General features: G+C 42.5%; 1 protein-coding gene across 5 annotated transcripts in view; it reads right to left on the bottom strand.

Annotated features, from left to right (window-relative positions):
- The window catches only part of THRB (thyroid hormone receptor beta), a 202731-nt gene that overhangs the window by 121951 nt on the left and 62730 nt on the right, over positions 1–18050 (bottom strand). For all 5 annotated transcript variants that reach the window (XM_035128990.2, XM_035128988.2, XM_060280665.1 and 2 more), the window contains exons 2-3: positions 17935–18048; positions 3187–3224 (exon numbers count right to left, since the gene is read on the bottom strand). The gene's annotated coding sequence lies outside the window, so the exon portion shown is untranslated. The remainder of the gene's footprint in view (positions 1–3186; positions 3225–17934; positions 18049–18050) is intronic.

The raw sequence follows: 18050 nt of genomic DNA, 5'->3' as shown, positions 1-18050 counted from the left end.
TTCCTTCTACACAAGTATATTCGTAGGCAGCCTATAGGAACTGTAAAGCACTTTTATTTGCTATTCCTTTTTTTGGAATAACTTTTTTGGGGGGTTTATAAACAAGAATAATGTTATACAAATAAGTATACAGACGTATCTTGGAAGTCGAATGGAATGTGTTCCGGAAGTCCGTTCAAATTCCAAAAGGTTCGACTGTCAAGGCGCGGCACCGGACGTTCAACTTCCAAAAATCATTCGAAAACTGGAACAATCGCTTCCGGTTTCCAATCGTTTGGGAGCCGAAACATTTTGAGTTTACAGGTGTTCAGCTTCCGAGGTTCCACTGTACCATGTTTTCTCATGTCATTTGTACATCACAAAAATACCATAATAAATGTGGAGCAATCTCTACAACATATGGTTCATTATTAGTGGTCAATGTATAGGTTACTGGTTCATGAACTGGTTTAAACAAAGGGGAAATTACTTTTTAAAGAATTTCTTATCAAGAATTACAACTATGAAAATCAATACGTGTTTGTCACTGTGTCATTATGAGTATGGTTGTTCTGACTCCTATGAAAAGAACTATCGCTTGGCAACATATGGGTAGCCTTTAACAAAAATGCATTAATGCTTTTGATGGCTTGGCGTACTCTCTTTCCTGCTATTGCAATGTGACATCCTTTGGCTAGTAGGAGGTGCAAAGATTTAATGACTGAGAGACGGGGTGGGGGGAGAGAATAGCTGTGAATCAGCTGAGAGTGAAGCACAATCTGATGCAGGATCGTATGTTTTGCCGCTGGGTAGCAGCCATCTATTTTCTTCTAATAAACGGAGCAAATATTACAAAGGTACGAGATGCTCAGTGCTGTGGTCTAAACCACAGAGCCTAGGGCTTGCCAATTGGAAGGTTGGCAGTTCAAATCCCCACGACGGGGTGAGCTCCCGTTGTTTGGCCCTAGCTCCTGCCCACCTAGCAGTTCGAAAGCATGTCAAGTGCAAGTAGATAAATAGGGCGGGAAGGTAAACGGCGTTTCCGTGTGCTGCTCTGGTTCGCCAGAAGCAGCTTTGTCATGCTGGCCACATGACCCAGAAGCTGTCTGCGGACAAACAGCGGCTCTAGGCACTAGGCAATAAAAAGGACATTTTTGCCCGTGTCAAAAAGGGCCTCTTTTAGGTGCAAAGCCAATTCTCTAATAGCAAAATATGATTTATTGGCTGTCTCCGGCTACATTACATGCAGCAGCACACACACACCCGGTGCATTAATGTTAGAACTATGCAGGGCCTCAGGACACCCAAACTAATAATAATAATAATAATAATAATAATATAATTTATCTATACCCTGCCCTTGGGGTGGGTTTCCCCAGCCACTCTGTGCGGCTTCCAACAGAACATTAAAAACAAAATAAAACTTCAAACATTAAAAACTTCCCAAAACAGGGCTGCCTTCAGATGTCTTCTAAAATTCAGATATTTATTTCCTTGACATCTGATGGGAGGGCATTCCACAGGGCGGGCGCCACTACCGAGAAGGCACTCTGCCTTGATCACCTTAACCTCACTTCTCACAGTGAGGGAACCGCCAGAAGGCCCTCAGAGCTGGACTTCAGTCTCTGGACTGAACGATGGACTGAACGAGACGCTCCTTCAAGTACCGTATAGTGGGCTGAGTCCGTTTAGGGCTTTAAAGATCAGCACCGATACTTTGAATTGTGCTCGGAAACTTACTGAGAGCCAATGTAGGTCTTTCAGGACCAGTGTTATATGGTCTCGGCGGCTGCTCCCAGTCACCAGTCTAGCTGCTTAGTTGTAGTTTCCGGTTCACCATCAAAGGTAGCCCCACGTAGAGTGCATTGCAGTAGTCCAAGTGGGAGATAACTAGAGCATGCACCACTCTGGCAAGAGATGTCATGGCTGGCAGAAGTATACATAGATTTATCCCTGAACAACCACTTCTGATTTCTTGAAGCCATAACCTAATTCTATATAAAATCGTGTTGGATGAAAAAAAGCTGACACGAGAAATCAAAGCACTTGAGCTGGATTCCATCAAGCGCAACATGCCAGCTTCCCATTCCAGGAGGTGTGGTGCTGATTTGCCTGAGGGACTGAACAGTTCTTGTTGTTTTCAAGAATCTTTGACTCACCATCTCTCAGGTTTGGGAGTTCTACTGAGTCAGACCTTCGATGCATCTACCTCAGTAGTGTCTAAATCAAGGACAGGGAACCTGTGGTTTTAGGGTAGTCTCTCTGTCAACCTAGCAGTTCGAAAGCACGTCAAAGTGCAAGTAGATAAATAGGTACCGCTACAGAGGGAAAGTAAACGCCGTTTCCGTGTGCTGCTCTGGTTCGTCAGAAGCGGCTTAGTCATGCTGGCCACATGACCTGGAAGCTGTACGCCGGCTCCCTCGGCCAATAACGCGAGATGAGCGCCGCAACCCCAGAGTCGGTCACAACTGGACCTAATGGTCAGGGGTTCCTTTACCTTTACCTGCTGCAGGAGGCACCACAGCAATGCTGGGGAGCGGGGCATAGGGGTGCACGTGCGAAGCATTTCAGTGTCGCATAGGGGACCCCAGAAATTTGAGAGCCTGAGGTCTGCCAATGGATACTCCTGACGGTTGGCCATGTTGGCTGAGGCTGATGGAAGTTGGGGTGCAGCAACATCAATGGGGGTGGAGACGCTCCTTCAGGTATACTGGACCGAGGCCATTTAGGGCTTTAAAGGTCAGCACCAACACTTTGAATTGTGCTCAGAAACGTACTGTGTATATGTGTGTATGTGTATAATAAAACTCTGTAAATACACCAGAGAGGAGCCGGGAGTCGTCACTTGTGGAAAGCACAAGCAGTGTCCTCACACACCCTCCACTACATTCAAGACCAGCAGGCTACTTTAAGGATGCATTGTGTACACATCTCTGTTCTACAGTACTTTCCCAGTCCTCCACGATGCCTGTGGCAGCCTCCTTGCCTTGCCTAATGGCAGGGCTGGCCCTGGGGAAGGTGGCCCTTTTGCGTCTGAGTTTGCCCCTGCCACCTCCCAGAGAGTTCTTCTTCTTTAAAAGGTCTATACTAAGAAGATACAGAGACAATTATTTTCATTTGCTTCTTGCATCTCCTGCCCTCCCAATTGGAGTGTATTTCAGACAGCACATTTCCTCCCACTTAGGGCTTTTATTCATCATCACTTACTTTGATCAGAAAGCTGAAGTGCCGGGATCTTTTGCATGCTGTGGAGAGAACAGGGGGGGGGGGAGAGAGAGTTAGTAATGATTATATATTTAAATGTGCTTGCATGCTTTCAGCACGGAACAAGTTTTTAATACACCACGTTTAAGAAACAGAGACATGCTTTTGCTGTGAATATTCAGAAACGTCAGTGTTGGGTACTAAGCTTGGATCCTAGAACAATAGGCAGGTAGGATCCTTGAATGCAGCAACTGATTGGCTTGCAGGAGAAGACCAATCAGGCTCCAGGAGGGAAGCAGAATCAGCCAATCAGACGGGACTCATTGTGTAAATAATGTATATAAAACCCTGAGGTTTGGGGGGGGGGATTCAATCACTGTTTTACAAGCTGCAATAAAGAGCATGAAATCACTGCAGGACTCTGGGTATATTTTTTTTAATAAAGGTCAAACCTAAATTCTGACAAAAGATCAGTCAACACAATCTTCTTCAGTCAGCACAGTCAGATTATTCAGTTTTTGGTTTCTGCCTTGGATACTCATTAATGGATCTCATTAAAAAGCTAAAGAACGGGGGGGGGGCATCCCGCTTACTTGTCCACATGGAAGCCACGTTTGATAGGTGTTTCAGCTCTAGTCTTGATACAAATCTAGATAATGAGGCTCAACCAAAGGAGCACTTGAAAGCATTATGAAAGGCTTCAAATGGCAACCCAAAGGTTTCCAAGCTCTTCCCGTGATTTTCACGGGCTTTCGCGTGCTTCTGAACAGCGAACGTTAAGGAACAGAAGAGCACCTGACAAAGAGACTTTTGTCACAGTTCCCAACAGGATAGTAACTATTCCTGAAAACAAAATGCACAGGAAGCTCAGGTTTCTTAAAAATAATTTGAAAGATCCACATGTAAATGTGCGCTAGAATCAAAAGCCACATCCACATTTAAAGCACTTTTATTCCAATTTAAGACCAGGGTGGATAAAAGTCAATTATTTTTTAAATAATAATAATAATAATGGATTTTTTAAAATCTTTTTTTTATTTAAATTGGATTTTTAAAATAAAATACTTTGGAAGAAAAAATCCTTCTAAAGATAGTTTTCTATCTTAGTTCCATTATAATCCAAAAGCTATTTATCAGGAAATAAGGATTTGTTTTAAGTTTTTAATGTGTGCTAAAACTCAGTCTAAGGTTGTTGTTGTTTTTTAAAGTTTAACCACATCAGTTAACAAACATGGATACGTATGCTATAATGTTATCGTTTTACTTAAATAAATTGTTTAAATTGTTATTAAGGAAATGGTTATTTTTCTCCTTTCAATAAAGTACAGCAGAAAAGTTGTTCAAATATAAACAGTTAACTTATTAAAACTCACGATGTTTTCATAATTATCTGTCTATGTATTTCTAATAGCATAACCAAAAATAGCAATTTTTGATATAACTCTAAAAACTACTCTGAAAATTTATTATTCATCTGGTTGTAAATATTAAGATTATACCAGCAGGAATGTCCTTCTGTAAAAAAATAAAGAAAGATTTAAATCAAGTCTTACTGACTAGTGATTTAAATCAAATCCACCCTGTTTAAAACTCATCCTGGGAACTGTAGTTTGCTAAGGTTCCCACCACCACCACCACTTCTTTGTGATGCATGGTGAATTTTAATGTAATCTGATCTGGCTGTGGGTGTTAATGAACAGTAGAATACACACACACACACACTTAAATATCTAAATGGAAGGAAGATTCCCTTTACTCTGTCTATAGGTACATTTGACTATATTATACAGTGGTACCTTGGGTTACAGATGCTTCAGGTTACAGACTCCGCTAACCCAGAAGTACCTCGAGTTAAGAACTTTGCTTCAGGATGAGAACAGAAATCGTGCGGCGGCAGCGGGAGGCCCCATTAGCTAAAGTGATACCTCAGGTTAAGAACAGTTTCAGGTTAAGAACGGACCTCCAGAACGAATTAAGTTCTTAACCCAAGAGTACCACTGTACTTAGAGATGTCCTTTTGCAGAGTTAAACAACCAACAAAAATATCCTTGCTCTCATCTTCAGTCACTTCTTCCACAGCACAGATGGGACTGTCACTTCCTCCTCCCTTGAGTGTAGACGAGGAACAAGTGTGAAAGCTATGTCAAAGAGTTAGCCCCACGCTAATCTCTGGTTCAGATGTAATGAGGATCCTTTAAGCAAAAACATGGGTTCATGGGCTACCCCACTTATGAGGTGAAGATGGTTTAAACAAAGGAGACTTCATCCTTGTGAACAAATCACAGAATTGAAGAGTTGGAAGGGATCCCAAGGGTCATCTAGTACAACCCTCTGCAATGCAGGAATCTTAACATGACAGGTGGCCTTACAACCTCTGATTAAAAACCTCCAAGGACCACCTCTCCTGGAAATCTGTTCACTTTCCAACAGCTCTTACTGCCATAGTTATTCCTGTGGTTGGACTCTCCTTTCTTGTAACTTGAAGCCGCTGTTTACAGGTAGGTAGCCATGCTGTTCTGACATAATTGAAACAAAATAAAAAAAATCCTTCCAGCAGCACCTTGTTGTTGTTGTTTAGTCATTTAGTCGTGTCCGACTCTTCGTGACCCCATGGACCATAGCACGCCAGGCACTCCTGTCTTCCACTGCCTCCCGCAGTTTGGTCAAACTCATGTTCGTAGCTTCGAGAACACTGTCCAACCATCTCATCCTCTGTCATCCCCTTTTCCTAGTGCCCTCAATCTTTCCCAACATCAGGGTCTTTTCCAGGGAGTCTTCTCTTCTCATGAGGTGGCCAAAGTATTGGAGCCTCAGCTTCATGATCTGTCCTTCCAGTGAGCACTCAGGGCTGATTTCCTTCAGAATGGATAGGTTTGATCTTCTTGCAGTCCATGGGACTCTCAAGAGTCTCCTCCAGCACCATAATTCAAAAGCATCAATTCTTTGGCGATCAGCCTTCTTTATGGTCCAGCTCTCACTTCCATACATCACTACTGGGAAACAAAGCAGTGCTCTAAGGTGCTCTAAGCAGCACCTTAGAGACCAGCTAAGTTTGTCATAGGTATGAGCTTTTGTGTGCATGCACACTTCTTCAGATACACTGAAGCAGAAGTCACCAGATGCTTATATGGTGGGGGGAGGAGGTATTACTCAGAAGGGTGGAGGGAGTGGGTGATTGGCAGACTGATAGCTGTTGATGACCCTTAACAACTGCAAATGGTCTACAGGAAAAAACAAGGGGTGAGAATGACCTGGACTGAATAAAGACACTGGATTCTTATCTCATTATACATGATAAAGCTGGAAGGAATTCTCACCCCTTGCCTTTTCCTGTAGAGTCTAGACCATTTGCAATCCTTAACAGCTATCAGTCTGTCAATCACCCACTCCCTCCACCCTTCTGAGTAATACCTCCCCCCCCCCGACCATATAAGTGTCTGGCGATTTCTGCTTCAGTGTATCTGAAGCTCATACCTATGACAAACTTAGTTGGTCTCTAAGGTGCTGCTGGAAGGAATTTATTTATTTTGTTTTGAAGCCACTGGTTCGGGTCCTAGCCTCTGGAGCAGAAGAAAACAAGTTTGCTCCCTCTTCCATGTGACAGTCCTTTAGATATCTGAAGGTGACTATCATCTCCCCTCTCAGTCTCCTCTTCTCCATACCCAACTCCCTCAAGTGTTCCTTATAAGTCTTGGTTTCCCAGCCACTTATCATCTTGGTTGCCCTCCTTGGCACATGTTCCAGCTTGTCAATATTCTTCTTAAATTTTGGTGCCTGGATCTGGACATAGTATTCCAGGTGTGGTCTGACTAAGGCAGAATAGTTCGGGACTCTTACTTCCCTCGATCAGGACACTATACTTCTCTTGATGCCGAAAGCGCAGGTCACTTGCACACCAATATAATAATAAACTTCAGCTTAATCCTACTTTGAACAAACTACCTATAATTGGAACAAACAATGGTTTCTCATATTTGGATCTAAGAAGGTTCGGTCAAAATTGCGAAAGGAAACCTTAAACTCCTTCCCCACATACCAGGGATGAGGGTGAGCATACAAACTCAAGGCGCTCACCGGCCTGTCCTTATTACCGTACAACAAACCATGGTTTTAGCGCTGCCTCTTAACTGAGCCACTCTGTGCGCTGGCACACAGCCTGTCCCAAAACAGCCTCTTGTTGCAAAAGCGTTACCGTGCACAGCAAAACTCAATAAATTTATATTTAAAGTGAAAGGGGGAAACGTAGCTCGCCTCCCTCACTTTACAAAGAAACAAGCCAGAAAAAGTAAATAAAAGGGCACAGGGCTCTTTTTGTTTGTTTGTTAAATGGTCTATTGGCAATCCTAAATGCAGTAAGTGCAGGCTTGAAGGATTTCCTAGCTTAAACAATTTTGGTAAGTTGTCCAGAACGCCACGTTCTTGCAAGAATCCAAAGCATCTTTTACCGGAGGGGTGGGGGTGGGTTTTTATTGTTGTTGTTATTCTAAAAGCCCTTCATTCGCTGCATCCAATTAAAGAACTTTGGTTTCACATAAGCAAGCTCACAGCCAAGAAAGGTCTCTCTGGATCCACCACAAAGATATTTAATAAAAAGGGGGAGAGTAGCCTTGCCTCATATGCTTTCTGTGTGGGCTAATTAATGCCTTTCTTTTGGGGGGGCAATTTTCGGTATATAAGCAGACATACATAACTTATGCAGATAACGTGCGCAGACATGTGTTTTAAAGCACTGTTCTCTCCCTTAAAGAAAGTATAGTCATTATTTATCCATGTTGATTTCATTAGCATTGAAGGGTGTTACACACGCGCTCTTGTATCTACGCAACAAGGAAAGGACACACAAACATCCCGAAGGACAAAAGACTTTCCTAAGTTTTTTTTCTTTTGGCAAAACAAAAACAAAAAACGACTGGTACTTCCTTTTCGAACACCCCAAAGCTCTTCTTTCAGAGAAACAAGCAAAGTGTCAAAACTGCACCAAACTGTGGGGGGCAAATAAACCTGGTAAGAAGGCTTGAAATCGGCTATATAGTTTCCAAATCTCAGCTTCAGAGAATTTAACAGTCTACATCTTGCCAGCCATAACAAAATGGAACCAAATTAGACTGATAAAGAAGAATGATAGAATGCCCATGTTGTTGTCGTCTTTAAATCTTCCCTTATTTTTTTTTTCCATTCAAGGAATAAAAAACAGTTGCATATGTTTCAAGCCAATGCTGGTTTGTGCATGATGATAACTGCTTAGCCTGTATGATCTCCCCTTGACCCTGGAAAAGTGTGGGGGTTTTTATTATTAAAAAAATCAGAATAATTGTTTAATTATTAAAACAATTAGTGCATTGATAACAATAGAAATATTTCTGCTATTTGTTTTTTTAAAAAGAGGAAAGCATAGGGGTTAACAGTTAAGCTTGCATTTGGTTCACATCTGTAGCTTCATTTGAAAGGTACAGAAGGTTCATACCACACCTTGAGAATTTGCTATGAGGTCCGTTTTCATATTAGTCTAGTTTGGACATCACACAAAACCACAGTTTAGTGTCACAATAACAAGCCATAGGATACCTTAGGTTCACACACTCCTCCCCCCCACCACCATCATCTCTCTTCCTCTGGCACCGCCATGAGGATTTTGGAAGTGTTTTGCTTCCACTAAGCTTAACCACTTGTTGTGTTACAGAACCTGACATAGCATGGTCAATGTTAACTATGGCTTGTTTGAAACCAGCCAACTTCATACTATAGACCAGGCATCCCCAAACTTTGGCCCTCCAGATGTTTTGGACTAAAATTCCCATCTTCCCCGACCACTGGTCCTGTTAGCTAGGGATCATGGGAGTTGTAGGCCAAAACATCTGGAGGGCCGCAGTTTGGGGATGCCTGCTATAGACTATGGTAAAATGTAAAAAGTAAAGGACCCCTGGGTGGTTAAGTCCAATCAAAGGCGGCTATGGGACTGCAGCCCTCATCTTGCTTTCAGGCCGAGGGAGCCAGCGTTTGTCCACAGACAGCTTTCCGAGTCATGTGGCCAGCATGACTAAACCGCTTCTGGCGCAACGGGACACCATGACGGAAACCAGAGCACACAGAAACGCTATTCACCTTCCCGCCATGGCGGTACCTATTTATCTACTTGCACTGGCGTGCTTTCGAACTGCTAGGTTAGCAGGAGCTTGGACAGAGCGATGGGAGCTCACTCCGTCGCGGGAATTCGAACTGCCAACCTTCTGATCACCAAGCCCAAGAAGCTCAGTGGTTTAGACCACAGTGCCACCCACGTCCCGATTATAGGCTATGAAGCTGACTTGTTTAAACAAACCATAGTTAACAATAGTTAAAATTAACCAGTTAAGGGCTCAGACAAGACAGTAATTTCTGGTAAACTGAACTCACAGGTGAAAGCTTCTATTGTGCTCATCACACCTGCACCAGAGAAGGGAGTGCTCAAACCCAAAGCAAAATATGACTCACTCACATCACACTAAATTAGGGATTAGCATGATGTCTGAACATGGGCATTATGTTCCTTTGACTCTAGGTTCAGTAGCAAGCTACAAACAGTACAGGAAATATCTGCATATCACAGCAGTGGTGAAGTCATCCATTTATATTAAAAAACTACACCAGACACATGGCCCTAATGAATGAATTCCCAGTTATTTATCCAAATCTACCTTACCCTTTTGAAAAGAATTGAGCATGAAATTGTGCCCGCATTGAACAGGTAGCACCAACAACATTTCCCTAAGTAGAGGGAAGAGCAAAGGCTCTCAGCATCATTGCCATGTGAAACAGAAAAGGCAAATACATTTTGGAAATATCTCTTAATAATTAGTTATTGTACACCAGTTATCCCAAGAAGGATCTTGTGAGGGACAGGGGATATCGCGAAGTCCCTCCCCTCCTGAGTTCAAGCCCATCCCCGAGCACAGGGGAAAGCAGAGAGAGTTCCGATTCCAGTGGGGAAGCAGGAAGTCGTGTCCGAGGCTCAGGCAAGGTAGCGGAGCCAGGGTCCCAGGTGGGACAGGAAGGGGCAAATAAGGGGGGGAGACCCATCCCCCCAACTCCGGAATTACGCAGAAAGCGGAGAGGAAAGAGGATGGGTCTACCCAGGCTTTTGTGTTGGAGAAAGATGCGCCAAAAGCCATTCAGAGGTTCTGAACCCGACTGAACACAAAGCTCCGTGTAAATAGCAATGACTTCAGCACTGTAAATACGCAGCACCAATAAAAGAATAAAATGCAGAGCTGTGTAGAGTCGTTACTCTGAAGTAGCCCGCTCCGGCCACTGTGACAGATCTCTCCCCCCCCCAAAAAAAATTGCATTTAGCCTGTGCTGGGAAAAGTCAGAATGAATCAGAATGAGTTACCACCCACACTCACAGACTTAAAACACCACACTAATCAACTGACCTTTCCATTTTCTGCGAACTCTGGCTAGCTCAATTTGTTGTTGACTCAAGAAAACCTGAGCAGAGACATGCACAAAGATATCACTGGGATAAATTCAGATCCACACTCTTAAGCTCGCGGAGGGGAAATGAGCGCTCTTGCTAACATGTGAGGAAAGGAGCAGAAGTTCTCATCTGTGCTCATTTGCTACATTATCATAATATACATTTCAAAACAGAAATGTAAAAAAGCCAGATCAGATAACATTTGGCAGAAATTGGCAGCATCTGGCGAGAGGAAATAAAAGCAGGGTGGAAATGGCTATGAGTCGTGAGGAAAAGCATCTCAGCCTCTAGCACTCTAAGCCTGACATTAACTATCAATCATTTTCATTATAATTTCATTTGGAAACGAAAAGGCAGAAGAGAAGGGAGGCAGTTTTCATCCATTGGCCAAGTGCTCTTTGAAAGCATAGGCCCATAGCTGAAGATTGCAGGTATTCTGTTCAAACAAATAACTAGTTCAAGACAACTAGTTCAAGACAGAATAGCATTGTGGGTAAAAATGGCAGAAAGTTATGCATTTAAGGTAGAGGTCAAAACATGAACTCTAAAGAACAATTCCCATCTGACCTGCCACCATTCTGTCCAAAGACCCATTCAGGCGATGATATAATTGGGTAAGGAGATTAATTTTTTCCTAGATTCCCTCCCACACCATTTGAAGATGCAGATGTATCAACTCAAGTGAAAGATGTGTTTGAAGTAATGAGGTGGAGAATTGGGACTCGAGATACAATCCTGTCCATTCCAGCAGTGCTCCAAAAACAGGACTACCAGAAGAGCAATTGTTTGCCACCATATACATTTAAAATGGCACGAGTTCTCTCTCTCTCTCTCTCTCTCTCTCTCTCTCTCTCTCTCTCTCTCTCTCTCTCTCTCTCTCTCTCTCATAGTTCTTTCATTGTCTTATACCAACATGTTCACAAAAGGACAGAAAGAAGAAAACATGCCAAAGGACAACATAAACCAGGCATCCCCAACCTTCGGTCCTCCAGATGTTTTGGACTACAATTCCCATCATTCCTGACCACTGGTCCTGTTAGCTAGGGATCATGGGAGTTGTAGGCCAAAACATCTGGAGGGCCGCAGGTTGGGGATGCCTGACATAAACTAAGGTATAATTGACCAGAGAGATACTTGGTACCAATTGTTTCCCAAAGGATGCTAAATAAGAGCCTATCAGATAATACTTTTTAGTACAGAAAATATCAATACTGGATTTCCCCATAGTTTAAGAGGACAATTTTTGCTTTGCTCCTTGTGTTCGAAGTAAACTTGCTCTTGAATGTTCATTATATCTAGCTATATAGTAAATACCAGTTCAAGAATACTTAACAAAATAGTTAAGAGATGGAGGGGTGATTTCTTAAGCCTGCAACCCTATGAACATTTATCTGGGAGTAAGCCCCATTGCTTAGTAAATTCAGCGTGACTTATTCCTGGCTAAAACGTATAGGATTGTGTTGTAAATGTTCATTTGTGATTTTTAATTAGCAAGGTAAAACTCCTATATACCAAAATTATGACTGAAGTATAATATCCGGAATAAACCTGGGAGTATAACTTGTGAAATAAGTCTTTAAAATCCGATGAGATACTCATACAAGCAACAGATAAATTAAACCGATTCACAATTGCAGCATGACCTTTAGACAACGTAAGAACTTTGCAAATATTATACTGAATGCAAGCGAGAGCCACACTGACGTTACTGTCAAAGGGATTGTGTCATAGTTATTTTTTTGTTAAGTGAGCCAAGTCCTGTTCTCCCTTCTCAGACACAATCACACAAAATATTGATAAAGTTATGCAGGGGGAAAACAAGCACCTAACATGGCCTTCATTCTCTTGAACAACTTGACCAAGAATTAATCTGGAAGAGAGGAAGATTTCTCTGGCAGGCCAAAACACATTGTGCCACACTCACACACCAAGTCTGAGGAACAGCAAAACCTACCGGATAATTAAGCTCTTGGTTAATCAAAAGCAGGGAAATTCAGTCAGCTGCTAGGTATTAACAACTTCCAAAAGGGAGACCATAAAATGGACATAAGTATGGATTAAAAATTAACCACGATTGCCAGAAAGCCTGATAAGGCAATTCCACCCACAGAAACATGTGCTCAGACCTATCTGCCAGCACATGGCATAGCTACATTCTGCTGTCTTTAACAGCATTGACAGATACAGAAGCAATTATACAAAAAAGCCAACTTTCTCTAGAGTAGGATGGAGGAGAGGGAAGCTGAGTCAGACTCTAAGAATACAGTTACTGGGATCTGAGACATTTCTCCTTCACTCTATATTCTCTTTCGCTTGGTCGTTTCAATATTTCCAACTCGGTAAGAAAAGCTCTTTTAGATTTATTGCTTAGAGCAGGCATCCCCAAACTGCGGCCCTCCAGATGTTTTGGCCTACAATCCCCATGATCCCTAGCTTAACAGGACCAGTGGTTGGGGAAGATGGGAATTGTAGTCCAAAACATCTGGAGGGCCGAAGTTTGGGGGTGTCTGGCTTAGAGTGTTGTGCTGATAATACCAAGGCTGCAAGTTTGATTCCTGTATGGGACAGCTGCATATTCCTGCATTGCAGGGGGTTGGACTAGATTGGGTCTCTAGCTGTTTTTGGACTACAACTCCCATTATCCCTAAATCACCAAGGGTTTGAGACCCATCAGCTACCCTCACTTGGTTTAGCCTTATGCCTCCTTCTGGCAACTCCTGCAGTATTGCTCTGCTTTCCTTTGGACCATATCAGCGACGCCGAGCTGGGTGGGTCTTGTCATCTGGGCATCCCATACACACTGCCTCCATTCCCCTCCCCAGACCTCCGTACAAACCGACCAGGCATGCCCCCAAGGGAGGCCACTTCGGTGCAGCGAACATGGCGGTCTCACTTCACCCCCAGAAGCGCACTCCATTGTCTCTCGAGACAGACCAGTGCCAACAACAACAATTAAGCAACGTTAGGATTGTCATGCTGGCCACATGACCCAGAAGTTGTCTACGGACAAACGCCGGCTCCCTCAGCCTATAGAGCGAGATGAGCACACAACCCCAGAGTCGTCCACGACTGGACCTAATGGTCAGGGGTACCTTTACCTTTAGGGTTGTCCAAATGTGGTCAGTGTGCTCGGCGTGACCTCAAGGGAGAGACAAGCGCTGTCCGCCATCTTTGTTCTATAACAATCCTTTCACGGCTACATACATTTCCTTCACACAATGAGCCCCAACCTCCTCGTGGTCAGTAGAACTGCTAACAGAACCTTATACATAGGACTTCTATGCACCTAAGGCTCTTTCTGTGTGGTGGAAAGATCCAGCTTTTTCCCATTCCAGTTCAGAGATAGATAGATAGATAGATAGATAGATAGATAGATAGATAGATAGATAGATAGATAGATAGATAGACAGATAGACAGACAGGCACACGCAGGATCCTGCTTCCTCATCTATGCATTCATAAAATGTAAAATTGTGTCAACCAGCCTAAAGTCGTTGCTTGATCTTATAGTCACCCTGTGATGAACACATCCATGTGAGCTCACTCTAACTTAATAAATTTTTTAAAAAATCTCCTTCAGAAAATTATGTACATCTCTGTGCATAGGAACTAGCAATTTGGGTAAAAGTTTGGCTTAAGTCGGTGTTAACTTACATTTTTTCACATTAAAACTGACCCAAATGCTAACTGCTCCTTACCTCACAACAGCATTCTGTGTCGCTTGCTATACCGACAGAGAGATGGGCGACTAAATACTTTTTAAAATAGTACAAAATATCTTCTTAATTAAGTTGTTTTTTTTATGTGAACCCAGACAGGTGTTGTCCAGCAGTTTATCAACCACCTGCTCAAGCAAATGCCCTCGAGGCCATCAAATTGCCATTGAGGCTGCTGTATTCGGTATGGTGGACATTTGGCATCTATTTTCTCTTCAATTGTAAGTTTTTCACTCATGTGTGCCTTCACCAGCAAACGCCAGACATGCACCAAAGACACAACACCCAAGGCTGGCCAAATTATTTTGGCACTTAAAGCAGGAAATCGCATAAGCGCCTCACCACTCAGACTAAAAATACATTAAATAACTATTTGTTAGTCTTTTCATTGCACATCGCTCTACCTAACAGCAAGACCAGCTCTGAGTGTCTTCCAGATCTCATGACAAATGATAGGAGGAGGAAGGCTTAGAAAAACCAGTGTTTTAGCATATCAGGTTAGGACCGGGGTCACTCAGGTTCAAATCCCCACTTGGCTACAAAGCTGACTCTAGTTTTTCCTCCCTCTCAGGCCAACCTATCTCAAAAGCTCCCTGAATGAAAGGTAGGATAAAGTATAATAAACGATAGCAATAAAAAAAATGAACAAAGTGCAACAAATCCGATAAACAATAATAGATCTGAAGTTACATTCTAAAGTCACAAGGCCATGTCTTAAATATTTGTTTTAGAAAGATACGCACACTTTATTTTTTAATACAAGAGCAAATTTTGCCTGCCGAGGCACCAAGATGTCCCCCCCTATAACTCACACCAAACACCATAATTTTAGTTTAAGGTTTTTGGCATTAAATTTGGCCACAACTTTATTAAAATACAAATAATAATGTGAGTGGTTGCTTAGGCCAGCGTTTCTCAACCGCTGTTCCGCGGCACACTAGTGTGCCGCGAGACGCTGGCTGGTGTGCTGCGACGTGCCGCGACGAGAAGGGCGATTTGCATTGTGACGTGCCTGGCGGCCGCCAATATCCAAAGCTGACCCGCCGGAAAGCAATATTTCTCCTCCTCTTTCCCAAAGCTCAGTGCAAACGAGCCTGGCGGCCGCCAATACACAACACGGACCCGCCGGACGGCTTGTGAAGCCTTATTACAGGAGATTGCAACCAACACAGCAATTGGCAAGTGTTTCTTACAGTCATAATTATAGTCAATATAAGGCGGCACAGAGTTAATTTTTTAAACTTTTTTAATGGTGGTGTGCCTCGTGATTTTTATCACGGAACAAGTGTGCCGTGGCCCAAAAAAAGGTTGAGAAACACTGGCTTAGGCATTGGTTCCCCAGCCATCTCTCTCCCGCCTGGGACAGATCTGACTCCCTCTAGCCTAGTAGGGGAGCCAGTAAGTAAGCACCCCCTGAGAGAGGACGGGGCAGGGGGCACAAGGCCTTCTTGTCCTCTCCCCAGATGCTCCCCAAGGCTCATGTGCGGTCCTGACCCCTAGCGGGGATAAACAGACAAACATGTGGAGCCCCAGGATTCCTTTAACGGAATACTTCTATATGGCAGCCCAGCCAAAAACCGTACCCCTCGTCCATTTTATTTGAACCAATGCCTAACCGCAACCTCACAAGTTGTGACTAATTGCAGCGTAGTAGGCAAAAACCACCTGGCACCAGCCAATCAGCCAAGTGGCAAAATTCCTACCAGGCCCCTGAATACAGGCAACCCCATGACAGGAGCCGCAAGGTCAGTGCAAAGGGCCTGAAAATAGCGGAGGGCGGGTGGGAGATTTGATGAGAGCAGCAAAGAGGTGGCACAAACTGCTCAGTATGTATATATATATATTGCCAGGGCTGTCAATCAAGCAATTGCAACATGCTAAATTCCCCAGCAACAACCATTCCCTCCAATCAGATACCAGAGGTCATCCAAACTGACCCGCCCACCCAGGCCCTGGGATATCTTGTTAGCCCTTCCGCAACCCATGTTCTATCCTATGGACAGAACCTGCTTTATCAGATTCTCCACCTAAGCCTTTGGTGGAAGTGTTTAGATTTAAGTTGTGGATTTGGCTATATAAATATTTCACAAAGCCTTTCCCCTGAAATGGGACACAGCCCTTAGGTTTTTTTTGGTAACTCTGTTCTTCCAACTGCTCAAAGTCTGCCCATATTCTTATCCCTTCTGTTATAGGAAAGTTAAATGATGATGGGAAGGACAACTTGACTACATTTTTTTTAAAAAAACTGAATTGGTAGGGAATGTTTGAGGAAAGGGAAGAATACGCAGAGCCCGGGTGCTAGTCTAGTAGGAAGAACAAAATGATCTCTATCCACTTTGCATCATGTACAATTTTATACACCTGTATCCAGGGTGGATTTGATTTAAATCAGATCGATTAAAATAACAACTTACCACAGTTTTCCGTGTATAAGACGGTTTGGGGGGGGGCTCCAATTTAAGAAAACACCCCTCGGCATTAACCATATATAAGACGAGCAGCAATTTTAAAGCTAATTTTTTGGTTGGTTGTTTATTTTTTTTAAAAAGAAACCTAGTCTTATACACAGAAAAATATGGTAAATCACTAGTCAGTAAGATTTGATTTAAATCAATTTTTTTTTACAGAAAGACTCATTCTCGCTGGTATCATCTTAATATTTACAACCAGGTGAAGGTTTCCTTTTTGGAATAATAACTTTTCAGATGAGTTTTTACAGTTACTGTATATCAAAAAATTCTGCTTTGGTTATACCATTAGAAATTCACAGACAGACAATTATGAAATTATTGTGAGGTTTAAGAAGTTAACTGCTTATATTTGGATGGTGTTTCTGCTGTACTTTATTGGAAGGGAAAAAATAATCATCTCCTTAATAGCAATTTAAACAATTTATTTAAGTAAAACAACAACATTATAGCATACGTATCCATGTTTGATAAATGGTGTGGTTAAACAATTTCATGAAAAACTTAAAAACAAATCCTTATTGCCTGATAAATAGCCTTTGGACTATAATGTAACTTAAATAGAAAACTCTCTTTAGAATGATTTTTCCTCCAAAAGTATTTTATTTTAAAAATCCAATTTAAAATATCATTGATTTTTATCCACTCTGCAATAAAGCAAGTCACAGTCTTTTTTGTTTGTTTCCCAGTGGCATTTTGAAAATCTGATTTAAATTTTAAAAATCTAAATTTTTAATTATTTAAATCATTGATTTTTATGCCTGTATCATGTCCCTCTCCCCTGTTTTGTCCTGGCTCCAGCAGCATTGAAACAATAGGGCACAGGACTCTATGGAATCTTCCTGCACCCAAATGAAGTAGGGTCTCTCTGTCATTCTGCTATGCGTGCGACTCTAGTCAAGGCCTCAAGAACGCCTTCATTTATACGATCCTTTTTTTAAAAAAAAAAATTAACATTGCTGCCTTCTGTCGCTTTGCACAAGATTTTGAAAAGTTTATTTCAGAAGAGGGCATCTGTTTTCTCTGGAGGAAAACATTACCTTGCATTCGTGAGTCTGCCTTGCCTTTCTTCCAAAACATTTAACAGAATTTAAACACTGTAAAAACTGACCTTAGAACGAGCCCATAAATGAGAGACGAGATTGAGCTGGAGGATGACAGAAACCATATCTGTTTTGAAATATATGCGCAGATACAGGGATCACAGGTCTTCTGTTCTTAGCATCT

Source organism: Zootoca vivipara, chromosome 12, assembly GCF_963506605.1.
Source record: "Zootoca vivipara chromosome 12, rZooViv1.1, whole genome shotgun sequence".
Taxonomy (NCBI): Eukaryota; Metazoa; Chordata; class Lepidosauria; order Squamata; family Lacertidae; genus Zootoca; species Zootoca vivipara.
Note: the sequence above shows the minus strand (reverse complement) of the source record. Positions and strands in the feature narration are given on the sequence as shown.